The sequence below is a fragment of the Nanorana parkeri genome, unplaced genomic scaffold (genome assembly GCF_000935625.1).
Source record: "Nanorana parkeri isolate BGI_ZX_2015 unplaced genomic scaffold, ASM93562v1 scaffold1015, whole genome shotgun sequence".
NCBI lineage: Eukaryota > Metazoa > Chordata > Amphibia > Anura > Dicroglossidae > Nanorana > Nanorana parkeri.
In genome coordinates this window covers 182,507-204,259 of record NW_017307283.1, presented here as the reverse complement: position 1 = coordinate 204,259, position 21,753 = coordinate 182,507, and the positions used below count along the sequence as shown (strand labels likewise).

The 21,753-nt window shown below is 41.4% G+C and overlaps 1 long non-coding RNA gene and 1 pseudogene across 1 annotated transcript in view; one reads left to right on the top strand and one right to left on the bottom strand.

Annotated features, from left to right (window-relative positions):
* Positions 1–7,427, bottom strand: part of LOC108795850 — a 26,224-nt gene extending 18,797 nt beyond the window's left edge. The window contains exon 1 of the long non-coding RNA XR_001941770.1: positions 7,355–7,427. This is a non-coding gene — a long non-coding RNA (uncharacterized LOC108795850). The remainder of the gene's footprint in view (positions 1–7,354) is intronic.
* LOC108795845 lies at positions 6,389–21,753 on the top strand (annotated as a pseudogene).

Genomic DNA, 21,753 nt, shown 5'->3' with positions numbered 1-21,753 from the left:
GGAAATCCTCGCTGCCCCCCTCCCCCTTAGCTCCTGTTGCTCCTCTGTCCTTCTGTGTCCCCTCCTTTTCAACTTGATGAAACTGTTTGCTTTTGGTGATATGTCCGTGCTACTTATGTGTAATGCATTCACCCGACGTACACAGCAGTTTTCACTCTCATTGAAAGAAGAGAATGTCCGTTCTGTATGTTTACGGGGGAGGAGAGGAGAGAAGCTGTAAATCTTGCCTTCACACATTATGGACCTTGCCTTCTTTCATTAAGAGTGAAAACTTCTGTGTACCTCTGGTGAGGGCATTATTAAACACATAAGCAGCACAGACAGCTGACACTGAGATATATCACCAAAAGCAAACAGTGTCATCAAGTGGAAAAGGAATGGACACTTGTAACAATAGCCAGCCTGCTATTGGATATTTTAAATTGCAATAGCCAATAGCATGCTGGCTATTGTACACGCCCATTGCCTGCTGGCAATAAGCAGAGAGGACCTGATGGAGAACTTTGTCTTCAGTTCCCTCCTTTGCTGATTGACAGCAGGCAGTGGGTGGGTACAATAGCCAGCATGCTATTGGCTATTGCAATTTAAAATATCCAATAGCAGGCTGGCTATTGCTCCCAGCCACTGCCTGCTGTATTTACATTCAGTGAATCCAGTGAAGTGGAAAGGTGACACTAGAGGTCTAAAAGACCCTTAATGTCACCTTAAAGACAATCTGTCACCTCCAATGGACGCAGCCCTGGTGAGAAACTGCCCTAAAATCATTAGTCTGTATTGTTTTAGAAAAAATGTCACATGTCCCTTTAAGAAAAAGTATCAGTAATTGGTATCAGCAAGTACATGAGGGACAGTATTTGTACTTGTACTTGGTCTTGAAAAAGTGGTATCGGGACATCCCTAGTCACAACCCAAAGCAGAGAACAATCCTTCGATGTCAACACAGAAGAACAGACTGTTAACTTGTGCAAAGAATTTGGTTATATTATCTTGGCAAAATTTGGTTATATTATCTTGGCGAAATTTTTATACCTAGTGACAGCAAACACCATTCCTGCATTCTCGAACCCAGCAATTCGGCTTTTGCTTTTGACAGACCCAAATATCTGACCAGATCGTTTAATGTTATGAGATGTGGGTCGCCTGAGGAGCACGGTTCAAAGTCCGGATCAATGCCACTGCCAGTTCCCTGCATTGCAGTTTCTTCATCTGGTTCGTCTAAGGTCCAATTGGTTTCGGAATTGGAAGACTGTCGTCATGTGCCACGGGTCTCATTGCTGAAGGCAGATTAGGGTATTCAATTGACTTCTTGTTTTTGGCAGATAAACCAGACACATAAGTCAAACAGAAGTAACAGTCCATCACATGGTCTTTCTGTTCTCGCCATATCATCAGGACAGCAAACGGCATTGTCTTTCGAGTGCCTCTGAGCCAAGCTCTCAGACAGACAGCACATGTCCCACAACAAGTGTGAGGTGCCCATTCCTTGTTTTGACCACCAAATTTACAGCCGAAGTACAGATAATATTCTTTCTTCAAAGAGCAGTCATTGAGCGTCTCTGATGAACAAGCGTATACTCGCCACAAATATAGAAGAATGTATTGTGGCTGTTACGACATTGACAAGACATATCAACCAACACCTATAGTCCTGTAAAACGTCTATAACATCTAACTTATTTGTTACAGTGCTACTGAGGCAACACTATATTCTGAAACAATATGTACACATAATAAGGTCTATATTAATCCAATGAGCAGCATCTGTGTATGCAAGCCACTTTTATAGCCTGCTGACACAGTGTCAACCTGGCACCGGCCGACTCAGGCATGCCCAGGCTGCATACTTCCACAGAACAGCTTCCATCCTTGCCTGATTTCATGCCTGGACATTCCCAGACTGCACAAAACATTGTTCATAGGTCTCTTGCAGAAACAAAAATGTTTGGACACAAATATGAGAAAAAACATGACAAAACTGAAGATTTAAATGAAACGGTATGTGGTGGGCAAATTTGGATGTTCATGATCAGCAGCCAAAAATCTACAAGGAACACCCAACAGTGTTCAAGAAGCAAAAACTTTGTTGTGCAGTGTTATAGAAGAAAAGATAGAACTTTATTAGGAGTCTCAAAAATACAAAGAACAAAGTACAGTGCAGTAGAAAAGGTAATAATTGAGATATCATATTGATTTCTGACCTAAGTTTAAAGGTCTCATGCATGGTCTTAGACACACTCCTTGTTAATGGCGTATGCAGATTTCATATATTATGTTTAGAATTTAAAAGAAAAATTATATTGGATTTTGTAGCAAAGGTGGAAGCTTTGGCAAAGTTATTAATAAAATTGCCACAAGTATAAAATGCAGACACCTAAAGATACCCGCACATACCTACAGTAGCCTCCATGTCCATTTGTGAAATATACCTACCTTAAAGTGCATCTCAACTCAAAAATGAAAATGTGTTTGTGGTGGCTCCAATATTTTTCTTTTTTCAGGCCATTTTTTTCTTTATTTTCACCTGGCGGTCCTGCTTTTAACATACTTATTGTACTAAGGTGACAACACTAACTAATTGAACTGTGTATATGGAGGAGTAGCGTCATCACCCTAGGACAGTAATACTCAACTTTTCTTTACTGGCGTACCCCATGGCAGTCCATTTCCATAAATTGTACACCCTCCTCCAAAAACCAGTCAGTACCGCACTGAACCGAATGGTGGGTGTTGGGCTTAAAAGAGTATGGTTAAATAAAATCTTCTCTGCTCTGGGTCAAAAGTGTGCAGCCCTTAGAGCCTACACAGTGCAAGGGTTAGTAGTAAGTAACACACAGAGTGCAAAGGTCAGGAGTAAACAATGCACAGGGGTCAGGCGTAAGTGATGTACAGAGTGCAGGGATCAGGAATAGGTAACACAGAGTGCAGGGGTCAGGAGTAAGGAACACACAGAGAACAGGGGTTAGGAGTAAGTAATGCAGAGTACAGGGGTCAGAAGTGATTGATTCACAGAATGCAGGGATCAGGAGTCAGTAACGCATATGTCAAAATTAGGTAAAGCACGGAGTGCCCCCTAAACGAAAAATCCCTGCTCCTCCCAATACAAACCCTCACTCCCTATTGGTGGGTATTTCATGTATGCTTCCCACAGAAGGCTTGCCCTGCCGCTGACTAGTGACCAAAAAACACTAAAACACTTTGCTTGTTATTTCACTGCCTGTTTACATGTACCCATAAACTAAGGTTACCATTAGTTACCATTTCCTAGGGACAGTTCCCATTTTGAGAGGTCTGTGCCCGGGAAACAAAAGTCTCCAGAGGTGTCCCCGGAGGCAGGGAACTGCAGCTATATACAGCCAGTTTTGTACATGCTGTGATGGCTACCCCTGGAACCCTGTGTCCCCTTCTGCAGATCCCTGAACTCTGTGTCACTTATTCTAACCACTGAACCCTGCGTTACTTACTACTGAGCTCTGAACCCTGTGTTAATTAAAGGAGAACTATGAGGTGAGTGATTTCCACTCATCCTCATAGTTAGAGCTGCCCTGTGACAAAGAAGCTGTCACAGGTCAGCTCTACTGATCAGGAAGTAAGCATAAAAATGCTGCCAATCCTCTCACTTCCCGATCATCTCCCTGCAGGGAACGGTGACTGCTAGTCACGGCTCCCTGCAGGGATTCCCCCCCCTCCCCTCTTCGATCCTCCAACGCTAAGTGGATACTTTTTCTTAAAGCGACATGTGAAATTTTTTCTAAAACAACACAGGCTGATGATTTTAGGGCAGTTTCTCACCAGAGCTAAATAAAGACCACAAATGAATACATGTCCCCAGAGCAGAATACAAACCCACACAGCAGAATGCAGAATACAAGCCCCCACAGCAGAATACAAGCCCCCACAACAGAATACATGTTCCCACAGCAGAATCCTTGCCCCCACAGCAGATGCCCCACAGCATAATACTGTAGATGCCCCCACAGCAGAATACAGTAGATGCCCCCACAGCAGAATACAGTACATGAACCCACAGCACAATACATGGCCCAACAGCAAAATACAGGCCCCCACAGCAGAATACAAGCACCCACAGCAAAATCCATGCCCCCACAGCATAATACTGTAGATGCCCCCACAGCAGAATACAGTATATGCCCCCAGAGCAGAATACATGCCCAGAACATAGTTAATCTCACAAGGCTGCGTGCCGTTCTCACCCGGGCGACATGTGGATCTCTGCAGGGCGTTCTTAAGCTATGGAGTGTGCCGGTGTCTGGGGCTGTACTGTGCTGTTTGGGGCTGTCCATGGCTGTGCCTGCGCCGGGAAGGAGGATGATATATACAACTGGACAGGCACTGCCACGAACAGCTAAATGCAGGTCCCCAGCAGATTGCCGAGGTCCCCACAAGAGCAGGAACTCAGACAGCGGCTGCGATTTGAAAATGTAAAAGGGCCGTTATTGTCCTTAAGAATCGGGGCATTTTCACGAGTACAAGTGCTCATGAAAATGCCTGGTATCAGTCCCGATACTAGTGTCAGTATCGGGACATCCCGAGTATCAATATTTACCAGCAAAATGATCCCACCATCTGTAGTAAAGCTCGCCTTATTATGGAGCTGGGTTGTGAATTTAACATTTGAGGTGTTTTGAGGTGTAGTTCCACTTCCTCCTCAGGAAAACATGTTTTACATTTATCTTTTTTCTGACATCACATACTGCTTATGACATCAGAGTACTTACTATACAATTGTATATTGACTGGGACATCCTAATAACCTTCGATTATGTCATAATATGAGTGTGATGTCACAATTCCTGAATTAGAACTCACAATATCTCCTAAGGTATAATATATTGAATGCAAGATCAAAATAATGGCTGACATTACAATACTCTCTGTAATAACACAATAGTTGTTTGTTTTTTTTTACCACAGAAATGTTGATAGGGGCAAAATAAAGTGACTACACTATCACAATACTCTTGATGACAAAAAAACTGAATGGAAAAAAATAAATCAAACTAATACTTGCTTAACATTTTTACAACCTGTATGTTCTGTTCCCTTTCAGTCTGATTTTAGGAGAACTGATTTAAAGTGAATACATTATGCCAATTCCTTTATTATTCATTACTGCAATTACACTGATATAAGTGTATACACCTTTACTTAAATATGGTTTCTCAAAAAGAGTAGTTTATTTCTATATCAGTGTTTACAGTGCTTTGAGAGGATGAAAAAGTGGATGGTGGGGCATGGAAGCTGGAAATGGAGACAAATATGAAGAACTACTGATGAGAGGATGATGGGGATTAATAGTTCGGGGATGGAAGCTGATGGAGAGCAGGGAATAGATACAAAGATGAAGAGGTGTGATGGGTCAGAGCTAATGATGTAGAGGATGATGGGGTCTAATTGTTAAGGAGGAAGCTGATGGTGAGCAGGGAATAGAGACACAAATTAAGAAGTTTGAGGAGTGGGAAGTAATAATGGAGCAGATGATAGGGGCAAATCATGAGGGGATGGAAGCTGATGGAGAGCAGGGAATAGAGACAAATATGAGAAAGTGTGAGGGTAGAAACTGAAGATGGAGGGGGCAACGGGGGTTAATCATTTGAGCAATGGAAGCTAATGAGGAGCAGAGAAAAGAGAAAAAGGTGAAGAGGGGTGGGGGAACGGAACTGATGGAGGCGACAATAAAAGTTCAATGTTGGGGGGGATTGTGGGAGTTAATGGGGGGGAATAAAAGTTATGATATGGGCAAATTAGTTTCTTTTAATTGCACTAGAATACAGTATTTACCTAATAAATACAGCATGTGTCGGTTGTGACCCACATTTTTTGCTGGAGGGGAAACTAAAACATCCCTTGGAGAAAAGGTAAAAAAACCCAAAAAAACTATTTGTAACTCTGTACTTAGACACGCCTTAGCTATCAAGAAGAGAAATAATTATGAGATGCCAAAATCTTGTATCAATATAAAATATAATATTTTGTAATCTCTCAAACAGGACTTTGTTCTTGTATACCTTCTTTTTGAGTAACATTATCTAGGTTTAGTCAATTAACTATTAAGTAGGATATGGTTGAAAAAAATCTGAATATTCTTTATTTTCCTGAACTCTTCCAAGCTGGTCTACTCCTGAATAATACAACATGAAAGGTATGTTTTTCCCTACTTAGAGTATTGCATACATATTGCCCTAATATGGGATTTAAAAACCAGCAGGGTAAGTAATGATTAGGACAGCTTTATAATCTGTTATGCAATATTCCTGTAACTGGACTAAACTCCAATACACTCTATCTTTCCTCACTTATGCTCACGTGATAGTTGGAATGATGTCAAGCTTCACCTGACAAATAAATACAGCAGTTCGTAGCTTTGAGACATTACAGAAAGATTGTTGTCAGGATGGCGGTGAATGTTGCAGCAACACTTCTCCTCGCTTCTGGGGTCACTCTCCTGATTTACCTCATTAAATGGTGGAGGAATGTAAAGAAGAAAGACTTGCCACCAGGGCCCACCCCTCTGCCACTTCTGGGGAATATAATGCAGATTAGTACAACTGAAATGCCACAGTCTCTGGTCAAGGTAAGAATAATTAAGCTGAATATTTAAAAACAATACACTCTCATGTGTGACATCGCAGGGATCACTTGTACAAAACAAGTGGCAGCTTCCCCGCTGTACATTTAGCTCTGCTTGCTTAAAGTAGGGCTAAATGTAGAAAACAACTAGCTGTCCGGCGCCCCGAAATGTGTGTCCCAGGCATCGGGGATAGGAATTCCACACCCCTGCTGCCCCTCTAGTCCTTGCTGCCCCAAGGCCGGGCCTTGGTTTGCCTTGTGTGAAATCTGGCCCTGTGTGTAGATCTCTCTGTTGAATATAAGCAGTACTGGAGGCCACATATCCTAAAAACATTTAATGCTAAGAGAAAATATTCTAAAAACATTAAATCCTAACTGAAAATATCCTATGAACATTTGTTCTCATAACAGGCACAGCTTTATACATTGTGCAAGAAATCCCTAAAATGATTGACCGAATGCTGCTTAATTCACACCTAATGATTGAATTGATAAAAAGACCCATAATAATTGAAAACCTGACATTGCCTGTAGTTAAAGCTGAACTAATCCAATTGATTTAACTGACTTAACTTTACTCCAAGAAGAGCTCAAGTTAGAAATATTCAATAAATGTTCTGAAATCCTTAATCAAACATACCGATGTTGTTTTTTATATACATCCTGCTTACTAGAGCGTATGCTGAATTGAAGACACGCTTCTGGTTATAATAACTGTCACAGTTGCCAGTGTTCAACCTGTTTACAGCCACAAATCTCTATCAACAGCTAAGTGAAAAGTACGGACCTGTGTATACAGTCTACCTGGCAAACCATCGAGCAGTCATGCTGATTGGCTATGATACTGTGAAGGAGGCTCTGATTGATCGCAGTGATGTTTTCAGTGACAGAGGGGATATGGATCTAACAGAAATATTCTTCAAGGATTTTGGTAAGAAGCTAAAAACAAAATAAGAATTCTGAATTAGTGTCATACCGTATGTTTTCATTGGAGACTAAGGCCCCGTTCACATTGAGCGATTTATCGAGCGATTTTTGTAGCGATATCGCTCATATTTCCGCACTATATCGCTCTATGTAGCTTCACCAATACATTTCAATGTAGCTGTTCACATCTCGTCGCTCAATGTCGCTCAATATCGCTTGTAGCTCGTCGCTGGTAGCTTGTCGCTTCTACATGACCCTTTTTTAGAGCGATTTTGAGCAATATTGCTCCTGATTGCATACAGCCCAATAGGAAGAAGTCGCGCGATGTCGCGCGATGTCGCGCGACACGTCGCTCAACGTCGCTCAATGTCGCTCGTCGCTCAATGTCGCTCAAAGTCGCGCGATTTCCATGTCGCTCAGTGTGAATGGGGTCTAACCTGTTTTTGTGTGTCTGGTTGATACACTTGTACCATATTAACCATCTCTAATCATTTATACAGATTTAAACTAAAGACACTCACCAACTGTAATAATTGTAGTGTCAAGGCACACTATAGTCAAACTTAACCATTTAACATGGAAGTGCACATGGCAAACTCAACTCTCAAGGAATCATGCCCACGGCTCCTTAACTGGGCTGAGATCCTTGCTTGTTGGAGTAGGAATGAGGCAAGAGCTTCCTTTGGGGAGGTAAACTAGGGCTTTAAAACAGTTATCCCAGCCTGCAATACCACTGGCCACAACTGACAGGAGACTCACCCAAATCTAGCGGGCTGGACAAACCGGCTTTTATATACATGATGTTTATTAATTTTAATTATTTTTGGGATGACTATGTATTTATATGTAATCATTTATATATTATGAACTTTTTGAAATATCAAAGGATTATATGTAATTCATAATTTACTAATTTTAGCTCAGTGTACTGTTGTTATAGTGTTTATTTAGCAAGAGTTATTCAGTGTTTTTGCAGAGCAGCTTTAATAGGATATATTTGTTAGGGGGATATATTTGCTATGGGGTAGCACGGATCTATTTTAGATTATAATGAATTCATAGCTGAGCACGCAGAAGGCCACTTATTCATTTTTTATATTTAATAACCCTAGGCGGGCAATGCATAGACATATGTAAAAAAAACACAAATTGCAAAAAGACAAGAAACAAAATGACATACAGAAATGTGGCTATTGACTATCAAAACAGGTCAACTTTATTGGGCATTGTAGTTTATCTTGTTGATGGGGAGATTACAGAGAACATTTTATGGCAACTTTGTTTCAAACACTTCCCAGGCTATGTTCATTTTCAGGCAATTTAATTTACAGAGGTATGATGTGGGTTAGACTCTAACCTCTTCCCAATAACCTTCAAAGGTGTTATCTCACCGTAGGTTACATGGACCAGCTAGTTCTGATGGCTGGGTCGAGGATGGCATTTTTGACACCAGTGCATCATCCCAATTGCAGCAAATCCAAGCACCATATTTAAACATTGTGTAGGTCTCTCAGTGCTTCTATTAGGCAGGAACATACCATTTTGCATCTGCATGTAATGCGTATTATCAGAAAGAATATTGTAAACTTCCTGAGACAATTTTTTTTGTAATTCATTAGAGATTAAACCTATTCCCTCTGATACTTGGAAAATTACATTGCAGACAGTATGGGGCCTCAGTGTGTAAAGACCCCTTCCTCCCTTCTATTTTGTCAGTTACAAGGTCTGTAGAACTATTTTGTTGGCTTGTAAGGTGACAGTGTGATTAGCTTTATTGACAGCAGCAAGCCTAGAGCAGCAAATCTGTCAGCGATACAGCGACAAGGCTAGTTCTTGTTTGTCTAGCTTAGAGCATTTGGATTAATCTATAGGGAAGGTAGAAATCAATGGTAGAAGACCTATAACTCATCAAATTTTAAATACACATGTAGGCATGTGCCCAATGAGCAGCCAATTATCATATGCTGCGGAATTTTTGAAGGGTGTTTTCTTTGGAATCTTTAGGGTCACTGGTTATTCCATTAGGTGTACAAGCTCCTCAATGCTTATAAAAGCAAAAGTAACAGTGAGGTGCACAACATTTTCTTATATCAAGCATTTATATAGCACAGGCATATTACTAGGCACCTTATAGAGTACATAGAGACAGTCACATACAACCTTGTCTCCAAAAGAACTCACAGTCTAATGTGTGAGCTACAGTCAAAAACACAAACCAGATTGTGAGTGAGCCAATTAACGCAAAGCATTACATTCTGAATCTTGGCTTGTTCAGAGTGGACTCAGAATAGAGAATATGTGCATGCTCTGCAATTAATTTATTACCGAACAGTATGTGTTCAGATTAAAGGAGGGCACCCATGCAAAGACAATGAGAATACACAAACTCCATGCTGATATTGTCCTTGGTGGGATACATGCTGAGAACAGCAAGGGGAGCGCCCTGAAAACTGTGCCTCGTGTAGCAGATAAGTTATCACACTATGTAATCAAATACAGAGGGTGTTAATAAGTCATTATTTAAAATGTTTGATTTTTTTTGCAGTCTACAAGAGCAATATTTATAAACCCTAAACCCTTTCGACTTTTTTAGGGGTCATCATGAGCAATGGAGAGAGATGGAAGACGTTGCGTCGCTTTTCCCTGATGACACTGAGAAATTTTGGGATGGGGAAAAGAAGTGTGGAGGAGAGAATTCAGGAGGAAGCTCAGTGCCTCCGAGACAGATTTATGAAGAGCAAAGGCAGGTGGAGACACTGCTGTATTAGTACAACGGTGACCCTAAACCCACCTTTACATGGAATTATCTAACCTATTAATCTGTGTGATCTGCGGGAGCTTCAGCTCAGCTGATCCAGATGTTCTGCACTTCGGCTGACCGAAGTGCAGCTGAAGGCAGCCGATGTATGGCTGAAAACAGCATTACTGAGCTGGAGTGAATAGCCAATTGTAGTATGGCTCACTTCACTTCAGCTGGGTTATTCACTTGGCTGCCTTTGGGAGCTTTGTGAATAACCCCCTAAATATTGGAGACCTGTTTTGTTAAAATTAAATTGGTCTTCTCTCTGTATTGGACCGTTCTGGGGCTTTGTCCGATTTAAGGGTCAATCCACACAAATCTAAGGCTCTCAACGTGAGTCTACCGGCCCATTTGTTATACACCCTCCAAGTTTATTTTCCTTTTCCATGCGAACCCCATACTCTTCGTTACCTTGGCATCCACCTTACTCCCCCTTTTAGCTCCTTGTATGAGGCGAATTACCCAGCCATTTTTTCCCAGCTATCTCAATTACTTTGTACATGGGCGCAGTATTCCATATCTTGGTTGGGGAGTATCTCGGCCATTAAAATGACGTATCTGCCCATGTTACTACATTTTTTAGGAGTACTCCCTGTTCTGATTTCACATTAAAGATTTAAAATTATCCAAAGTCAGGTTTTTCAATTCATTTGGCAGAAAAGCCATCCCATCTTATGGGAAAATTCTTCAACTATTATAATGCGGCTCAACTAGCTTAATTGCCAAAATATCATTCTGTTACAGACCCTCCACTATAGGTCTCTATAGAGGCTGTCGATTGCAACCCGCTTGCTATTGACAACCTCCTTTGATTACTCCCCAAGGATAGAGCTCAACTGCTTAACCCTATTACTGCTCACTCCCTGCGCTTAAGGGATGCGCATAAATATTAAAGTCACTTGATGTCCCCTCATCATCCCTTTCTATCGTTTCTATGCAACCCTTTGTTTTCTCCTGGCTGTGATTCACTATCTGCATTTAATCAATGGATTTTTTGAGATGCAACATGTCTGTTTTAACTATATACAGCTGACGGTCAAAAATCATTCCCACAATTACGAGACTCGTATAAATTACCATCGTTATAAATTACCATTTGTTACCTCCAGGTCAAGAACTTTCCAAGTCCCTAGCTTCCCTACTGGCCCAACATTCACCCCTTTTGAGAGGGTGTGCACCAAAGATCCCTATATCCCTATATATATGATCAACTGTTGTCTGGCCTAACCTCTAGCTCCCATAACTATATGCCAGCATGGGAGGGGGATCTTGGATGCTCCATAGATGAGGAAAGTTGGAAATCTATTTGAGAGATGATTAAATCCAGTTCTCAGAGCTCGCAGGCGTTGGAAACCAACTACAAACTATTTTATAGGTGGTACTTAGCACCCAGTCAACTTCGGGCTTTTGTACCAGGTCATGCTGGATTGTGCTTCTGAGATTGTGTAGAAGTGGGCTCCTATATGCACGTATGGTGGCTATGTTCGAAAGCGCAGTCTTTTTGGACTCAAGTTTTTGATTTTCTCTCCAATATACTAGGTACAACGCTGAAACTAGACCTGAAGGTGGTTTTGCTTAACCTTCCCCCTGATGAGCTATCCTGTAAACAACATGAATTCTTATTGCATGATCTCAATGCTGCCAAGCAACCAGTGGCAAAATCGTGGAAATCTCCATTGCTTCCCTTTGCAGAAGTAAAATGCAGAATCCATTGGACCTTTATCAATGAACAAATCTTGGCAAGACTGGCGGATAAGGTTCCGCACTTCGAACAAATTTGGAATCCGTGGATCTAATATTTACATTCAAACTCCTTTGACAGATGCTTAGTAATGCTCTAAGTACTTGTAGGAGGCTTTTTCACTCTTTGACTCATTGCCAGGAGTGTAGTGACTTTTATCTGCTTAGTTCTTCCACTTTCTATCTTTTCCTGACCTTTCTCTCTATTTCCCCAGTTTCTTTTTTCTCCATTCTACTCTGTTTTTCTATCGTGAAGATTTTTCGCTTGTTCACTTATTTGCATAGCCCAAACTAGGTTCACGAAATGTACCTATGTTTCACTGTCTTCTGCACAGAATTGGTACATTAATGCACCCCTGGTACCCTGCTCCTATCTTCTTATAAATTAGATTGTTCCTGCTTAGTGGGGTACCCCTTCTACATCTTATTTCTTTTATTGTACACCCATTTTGTGTAACGAGTTTGGTTCTGTGCTATATTTTATAGTTGTTTGTAATCACCTCATATGATTGTTATGCTATATTTAAAAATGTTATAAACATTATTGAAAGAAAGATGTATTGCTCATTATTTAACATTTCAATTTTTAAAATCTTATTTCAGCTTTTGAATTTGTTCCCAACCATATTGACCCGTGTCCCAGGCCCCCACCAGAAGCTTTTCAAGTATTTTAAAAACCTTAAGGAGTTTCTGATGGATTTGGTGAAAGCTCACAAGGAGACATTGGATGAGAACTGCCCACGTGACTTCACAGATTGCTTCCTCATAAAAATGGAAGAGGTGAGTTTGTTTTCAATTTTTGACCTCAAATCTGATCTCTTTTCTAATGCAAAAAATGTTTTAAAGGGATATTTAATCTTTTACTGCATGGTTTGCATACAAAACAATAGTGTAAAATGATACCATATTGTAACGTGTACATGGAGGGGCTCTTTTGTAAATGTTAAATTAGTTTGTTAATATAAAGGGTATTCCTGGTCAGCACATTGGCTGATTGTTATCTGAGAGCTCTAGTAAAAGGTACATGATGAGTTCAGTGCCTCGGCCAACTGCTAGTTCTCCAAACTCCCAAGAAAAGCTTGCTTAAATTAATCTGAAATATTTTTCAGGAAAAAAACAACCCAAAAACAGAATTCCATTTTGATAACTTACTAGGAACAATAAATGACCTGTTCTTTGCCGGGACTGAGACTACAAGTCTAACACTGAGATATGGCTTCCTGATTCTACTCAAATACCCCGAGATACAAGGTAACACAATTTCTTCCTATCAGAAAAACAACGGCAATGGCCACTCTGTGATCATTTTAAAGGAACACTCCGGTTTAAATTGAAAATGAAAAATTAAGATGCATATAGGGAGCATAACCTGAGTACTTGGTAAGACAACGCGAAGACAGGCATTTTGTGCATTGGTCAAATGTACTGGTCAATGATTTCTGATTTCAAACTGATGCCATCCACATAAGCCCATAGCCCAGTGACATAGACCCTAATTCAGTTTTTCACCCATACATTGCTTCACTGCACCAGTCCACACCACGCCCTCAATCTGGTGATCTTGGAACACATCTACTGGTAATGTCAGTACACACTAATTGCTGTATCACACAAAAAAAACTGAAATGCAAAAAAATCCGATCATAGCCACAAAACAGAATGTTTTGGAAGTTTAAATGTGATTGGCAGTGGCATCCACATAAGCCCATAGCCCAGTGACATAGAGCCTAATTCAGTTTTTCACCCATACATTGCTTCACTGCAGCAGTCCACACCACTCCCTGCAATCTGTTGATCTTGGAACATAGCTGCTGGTGATGTCAGAACACACTAATTGCTGTATCACACACACACACACACAAAAACCTGATATGCAAAAACAATCCCATCATAGCCACCAAACAAAATGTTTTTTTTTAAATGTGATTGGCAGTGGCATAACTGTAGTCATAGCAGCCCATGCAGCTGCTAAGGGTCCCAAGGATGGCAAAGTCCATTAAGGTGATTGTCTGATGTTTCTGTTCAAGAAGAGCTAATGTCAAATGCACAGGATCATGCTGTTGCTGGTAACCAATCTCCTTTGCATTCCCTTATCTGTGTGTAGATGTGCTGCCTTCAGAGCTTCTGGTCATTCTATCCTGAAGTTTGATATTAACCTGTATGTATAATCCTGTATGCCTAATATAGTATTCATGTGACTGACAAAAAAGTTAAAAAGTGGTGAGGCATTTGAGGTCTGTAATCCTGCTAAAAAAGAGTTTGTTTTAGGTTTATAGAGTAATTGTACATAGGAGCAATAGCAAGTATTTAATAATATACAATTAAAAAAATACATATTTTTTTGTTTACTAACTACTAAACTACAATGTTTAGCACTTGCTGGTTGGGGTGGTAAAGGAGGCGAGAGTGCTTAGAGTTTACACCATAGCCCTTAGATTTTATACTGCAACATAGATCAGTTGATGTTATAAAATGTTGGTGAGCTACTGAGTAGCTACATCAAGAATTAAGGTCAAAAGTGAATATTGACACTTGACACTATTAACACTTCTATTCACAGCACCAATCCCTAGTAGTGTACTGACTATGTTAACGGCGTTCATTTAAACATATTTTTTGGGTCAATTACACAATTGTCACCACTGCTATTGCCAAAGAGAGGTTATTGGGGAGGTTCCATTAAAATTTTGATATAGGACCCCCATGAATTCCAGTAATGCCCCTGATGAATGATGATGCTGGAAGCAAAGAGAGAAAGTTGCACAGCACTGGCACCTATAAATATGCACCTGACTGCCCTTATATAGAACTGTGTGTGCATGTGCTGCAGAGGATTAGATAGAAGTCAAATTAGGATAAATTGAGGGAATTCTTTAGACTTTAGCAAACCAATCAGCCACTGAATGAGCTTCTTTCTGCCATCTTTCCATTCAGAAAGATGACCTAGTAATCAAATGGTGGCAGTGCGTGCATGTAGGAGTGCTGCCAATAGGAGTTCTAACAAGAGGAGACACCTACAATTCATAATTGTGGAGAGTGAGTTTGGACACTTTTTAGCATGTTTCTCCCATCAATTCCTGCAGAAATAAAAGTATAGCCTTTAACTGAATGTTTTCACTTTTTATGGAAACCCCTTATTCTTTCAACAAACAAATAGCTGCAATTAACTTTTTTCAAAAAACACTGCCCGTAGAGTTGCCTAAAACAACAATGCCTTCACCTATACTAGTGTGGCGGGAGCATGACCCCCGTTTATTTTCCTCTGAAATGCAGCAGCAATAGCTCAGCATGGGAGGAACACACTACAATGTAAAGTATGGTAATTTAATGTGCGACATCAGTTTTAGGGGTACAGTCCTGTTAGCAGGTATTGCTCCATGTATCAGTGTGTGGAAAAACACACAAATCCTTTCCAATGTATAAATATCACTGATCTCACATAAATGATTACTCTTCTTTTTCTCTGTGCTCCAGAGAGGATCCATAGAGAGATCGACAATGTAATAGGCAGTAATCACTGTCCATCAGTGGAGGACAGGAGTAAGATGCCGTATACAGATGCCGTCATTCATGAGATCCAGAGATTTGCTGATATTGTACCAGCAGGGCTACTACATGCCGCCAGCAAGGACACCACATTTAGAGGATATCACATTCCAAAGGTGCTCTTCTCAGCTTTCCAGGATGGTCTGAGATTACTCCTTGTTTTATCTATCTATCTATCTATCTATCTATCTATCTATCTATCTATCTATCTATCTATCTATCTATCTATCTATCTTGTGATTTTATACTGGCCTAACCCTGTTAGTAAATGGGCAGGTAACTTACAGAGAATGACAGGTCAGGAGGTATCATATCTTCCTATCCTTATATGAGTCATATCAGTGCCAGCCCCATCCGTGACACTCATCCAGCACTAACATACCGCACCATCATCTTTTTCATTGTTCCATACCAAAGTTAAAAATCTGCTACATTTAAAGGAATATTTTTTTTTTAAGTTTTAAAACTTCCCAACATCAGAGACACTTGGTATCACCCCCTCGCTGTTAATAAATTAACCAATAACTGCAAGCTATTTTTTAAATTGGCATCCTAAACTGAAAAAATATTCAGCTACCTATAGCCAGCCAAGGCTGTCATCGCCATCAGAGGGAACTGGATGTACTTAGAAAGTAATGTACACAGGCATCATTGACCTGCAGGGTCAGCTCCTGGAACCAAGCAGGATTCTGTAGTGAAAGAGAGGACATGGAGGAGATAAGCAGACCTACAAGATATTGCTTTTCTTGGGGGGGACAATAGCATTTACAAATACGTTTGTCGTTGTTAAAATGTATTTAATCTTTATTAGTAAAATGATGTCACAGGGCACAGGAGCATTCACCACTTTGCAATGTTAAAGTATATTTTAAATCTTTTTTTTTTTTCATTTTGAATTTAGTATGCAAGGGTTTGAACTTCGGTCAGGCTTTTTATTGTTGTCCCCACCAGGAAAATTCACCTCCTCAATTTATACTGCTTACCATTGTAACTAGAACTGAAAGTGAGCAAATATCTAAAGTTTTTAGTTGTCTCTAGGAGTAGAGGGCAACTCTTCCAATGGGATCACTTGTTATCACGACAACTCTATAAGAGAGACTTTTCCTGATCTCTACACACTTGTCATTGTGCCTCAAAGCAGAATTTACAGTAAACCTTCCATTGAGAGCAGGGCAGCATTAAAAAAAAACAAACATGTGGTTGTTTTAGCTTTATATATATGTAAACAGTAGGATCCTTGTTGGATCACACCAGATGACCCTAACCTGATTAGGAATGCCAGACATGCACAGTAAAGGTGCCCATACATTGTACGATTATCGTACGATAATCGCGGAAAATCCCACAATCGTATGATAATCGCAAAGTGTATGGAAGGCGTGTGACCGTTTCTACTGTACGGTCGCACGTCTTCCGTCAAACAAGCAGGCTTGAAAAACCCGTCGAAAATCGTACGATTCTCTGCGGGTTAGTGGCCTGCTTGTTCGACAACTCCCGAACGGGCCGGTGTGCGCACGCGCACACTACCCGTTTCCAGTCATCGGAAGCCCGCCCCTCATTGCAGTCATCGCAAGCCCACCCCTCAGAGGGGCGGGCTTGCGATGATTGCAAGTACGATCTGCCTGTCCAAGATGGGCAGATCGTACAAGCTTTTAATTAGCTTACAACCATCGCAAGACAAAAGTATTGCGATGGTTGTAAGGTGTATGGGCACCTTAAAGCTCACAATGGTCTCTGGAAAGAAGCAAATAAGTTTTTATTGGGTAAACCATGTCCACATACTCAGTGGCGGACCTAAGGAACAAAGGGCCCTGGTGCAAGATTTTTTTTTGCCCCCCCACCTAAAAAAAAAAACACAAACTCCCCAATCCAATCCACGTCCCCTGAAGCAACCACAAAAAAATTAAGTTGAAAAAATAGAAAGAATAGATCGAAAAAATATTTGAGCATATTTATTTATTACAGGGAAAGGACAGAGTATGTTTACTCTATCCAACTTTGTATTGCACTCGCAAAGTCAGATAGAAGCGAGATTTCAGGACCGATCAGTTGTTCCCAGAAGATCGGTTCTCCTGCACATACCATCTACGATGCCGATCTGCCCAGGAACAGTGGAGAAAGCTTTGAATTCTACACGTTTTGCTGGTCACACATTGTTACCCCGGAAAAAAATGGGTGTGGCTACGTTAGAATGTGTGACCATGTGACTGGTCACACATTCTAGATCCATGAACCCATCGCACTCCTGACCGCTTGTTTCCCATGAAAGAATCTGGGTGCTGCGGTGGTCGACGGATGGCAACCGTCATGTAACAGCAGGAAACAGGGACACCGGCACTCCAATGTTAGTTCAAATGTTGTAGAGAAAACTACATGTGACAAAGTTGTGACGACCGTTTCGGGGGTAGTTTTTTCTACAATAAAAATACTTTATATTTGAACTAACATTGGAGTGCCGGTGTCCCTGTTTCCTGGTCACACATTCTACCGCCGAAAAAATGGGCGTGATTACATTAGAAAGTGTGATGACGTCAGCGGTCACACATTATAACGCAGTCACAATCTGCGATAGAACTCCGGACTGTGATAGGAGGCTGAGCGGTGTGGGATGAGAGACGCTGGCTGCTCACAGCGCTCTCCTCCCACAGCGCTCGGCCGTCTGTGACACTTTCTCTCCTCCCCGCTGGGACACAGAGCAGCGCCCAGCCGGGAGGAAAGAAAGCAGGGATGCACCGCTGTATCGGTAAAAAAATGGCACTTAAGGCATTTAGTCAAAAGTGCCATTTTCGGCTGATGTTTTGGCGGCCGATATATCGGTGCGTCCCTAATATTTGCAGCAATGTAGAATGGCACAGGCTATAGAGGACTACACATCCCAGCAATACTTTATACAACTATAGCATTTCTGTATAAAGTACTGCTGAGATTTGTAGTCCTCTATAGAGGGTCCCATTCTGCATTGCTGCAATGCAGAATTGCACCTGCTATAGAGCACTACAAATACCAGCAGTAATTTACAGCAGGCTACAAATAATAATTGTTCTAATTAATTATTTACCCTTACCTTCTCTTGCTGGTCTTCTGCTGTTTCCTGGTTTTTCAGGCTGCAGAAAAACCCAGTGTCTGTTTCCTGCTTGCTGGGTACTCACTCCTGCTTGCTGGGTAGCCATCCAATGTGCCTGCAGTCCTCAGTCCTCACATGTCCTCGGCTCGCGGCTCCTTCCTCACAGGGTATCCAGCAAGCGGGCGTGCGCGTAGCGTGCGCCTAGCCTGTGCCCCCCTCCCTCAATTCTGCACGTCGGACTCGGAGTGTGGGGACATCAGTATCCGGCGGGCGTGCGCGTGGCCCCCGCCCCCCTCCCCCAATTCAGCGCGTCAGAGTGTGGGGACATCAGTATCCAGCAGCCGGCGGGCCCCCCATATCTGCGCCGGGAGTGTCAGATGAACGGATGATCCGACACTCCCGGCGCAGGGACTGGGGTGCCTGCCGGCCGCAGGATACCATCTATGCACAGGCCAGGACTGTGCTGGGCCCCCCTGAGGCTGAGGCCCTGGTGCACCGGCACAGGCTGCACCGGCGGTAGTTCCACCACTGCACATACTGCCATCATCACTGAAAACTGTAGATACAGAATTATATAGGAAAAAAAGGTGTAAGTGCCGGGCTAGGTTAAGGTAGCTTATTTTTCTATGCAATTAAAAAATTTCATATCCTAGACTGCAGTCTATTTAAACCTTATACCACTCCCTTCTTTGTACTTCTTACTTTATTTTTGCCTGTATCCGTTTCCAGTTAATCAATTGAATTCTTTACATTTTAGGGGACTTTGGTGTTTCCAGTTCTAACTTCAGTACTAAAGGACCCCACTCAGTTCAAGAACCCTGATACATTTGACCCTGGACATTTCCTTAATGAGAATGGCACCTTTAAGAAAAGTGATGCATTCATGCCATTTTCAACAGGTACCATGTTGTAGTTAATTACAAGCATAGCTAATCAATTTTACATATAGAACGTTGTTTATCTACCACAGTTGTGTTCCAGAACATAGGCTCAATTCACAAAGCTAACACATCAGAATAAGGATCTTTATTTTCAAAAAATTATAATTATTTTCATGGTACATTTTCATGGGATTTCAACATTACAATCACTTGGCTAAAATAAAGATCCTTATCTTTGAAACTTTGTGAAAGCCTCATGTGCATAGACCCACACAGCCTGCAGCAAGCCATGCCTTTGCTCCCTCCACTCTGCATATGTCTCTGTCATCAGTACTCTCCCCTACAAGCAGGAAGTTAAGGGAATGGCAATATCTTCCTCGACCCAGTGGATGTAACAAGTGTCTGGAGGTTTTTTACCTTAATGCAGAGAATGCATTAGGTGGAAAAAATGCCTAGCCTTTAGTACTACTGTAATATGAACACTATAATAACAACAATAATAATAATAATATGTGCTCATTGAAACTGCATATAATCTTGGTTAAAAGTGAAACTGCCTACTTAAAATACTTATATATTAACTGCTTTACTTGACAAAATGTTTACTATTGTCTACAATCACCCTTGTATATTACACACCCCTGCCACGCTATTTAGCTAGAGAATGATGTGACTATTCAGAGCAACGCTGCATCTCCCTGTCAGCTCCCTGCCCCCAGCCTGCTCATTTGACTGTTCATAAATGTCACCACACTGTTGAGGTTGTGAGTGTGCTCTTACCCTTCTATATATTTTCCTAAACAATTTCTCCTTCAACCCCCAATGAAACCTGTTAGGATGATTGGCTTATTTTGTAGGCATTGTCAGCATCTAAAGCTGAAAACATAGATGAAGCACATAGGGGTCTATTCACAAAGCAGCCGAAGGATCTAGGCGTAGCTTCGGCCGATCCTTTGGCTAGCTTCGGCCCCAGGACCCCTTCTGTTCAGTAGAACCAAAGGGCTGCTGTACGGGCTATTCACAATAGCCCGTACAGCTCCCGAACTTAGCCGAGCGGCTCAGTCGAGCCGAAGGCAAATGCCTCGGCTGCGTTTTCTTTTTTTTGCTTTTTTCTGACACGTAGCTCTGTCAGAATAGAAAAAAACATTTTTGCCTATAGGAATGCATTGCTAGATTCCTATTGGCTATTTCAATCTGCAATAGCCAATAGTAAACTAGCATTGCACCCGCCCTCTGCTTCAGTTCTCCATCAGGTCCATCAGCAGAGGGCGGGTGTAAATCCTTGCGTAAACAAAATTTCTTGCAAAAGTATGCCATTTCTCTTACTCCAGAGACCCTCAACTGAGCTACTCCCTGGAACAAGGACAGGTGATTGTAATGGAATCTAATCAGTTAGGAAGCATATAGCCTTTAGCTGGCCATACACCTTACAATTTATCTGCAGATTTTCTGTCCATACACCTTACAATTTGCAGATTTTCTGCCCATACACCTTACAATTATCTGCAGATTTTCTGTGGTCAGATGGAAAAAGTTCAACAGATTGGCTCAGGTGAAGATTACTCCATCCACACAGTTAAGTGTAGATGGAGGAATCTGTTGCACCTTTTCCATCTGACTACAGAAAATCTGCAGATAAATTGTAAGGTGTATGGCCAGCTTTAGCATGGCACTTAGCTTTGTGCTTCCGTTCCACTCACTGTCCAGTTTCAACCTCCAGTCTTTGCACTTTCATGCCCCATCTAACTGCAAGATATTGAGGCTCCATCATTCACCATTCTATATATTCCTACAGTCAATGGGTAACACCAAGAAAGAGGAAGGCATTTGAGAATGCGTCCTGGAAATACATTGAGACTGGAAAAAAAGTTAAACTAGCCACGAAGGCATTGTTTTTTACATACTCTTCACACATAACATTAAAACTTACCCTTTGAAAAAGGCCTAATTCTTTACTAAATTACAGCTTTTAGTAGCATTTCTTGATGTGTGTTTTTCTCTTCTTAACAGGAAAGCGTGTGTGTATGGGGGAGAGTTTGGCTCGCATGGAACTCTTCCTCTTTTTGACAACCATTCTGCAAAGGTTTACTCTGAAACCCACCATGGACAGAAAGTACATAGACATTAAACCAGAACCCAAGAGCAATGCTTCTAGACCTTGCGATTATGAGATGCTGGCTGTGCCTCGCTAAGGGACCAATGTATAT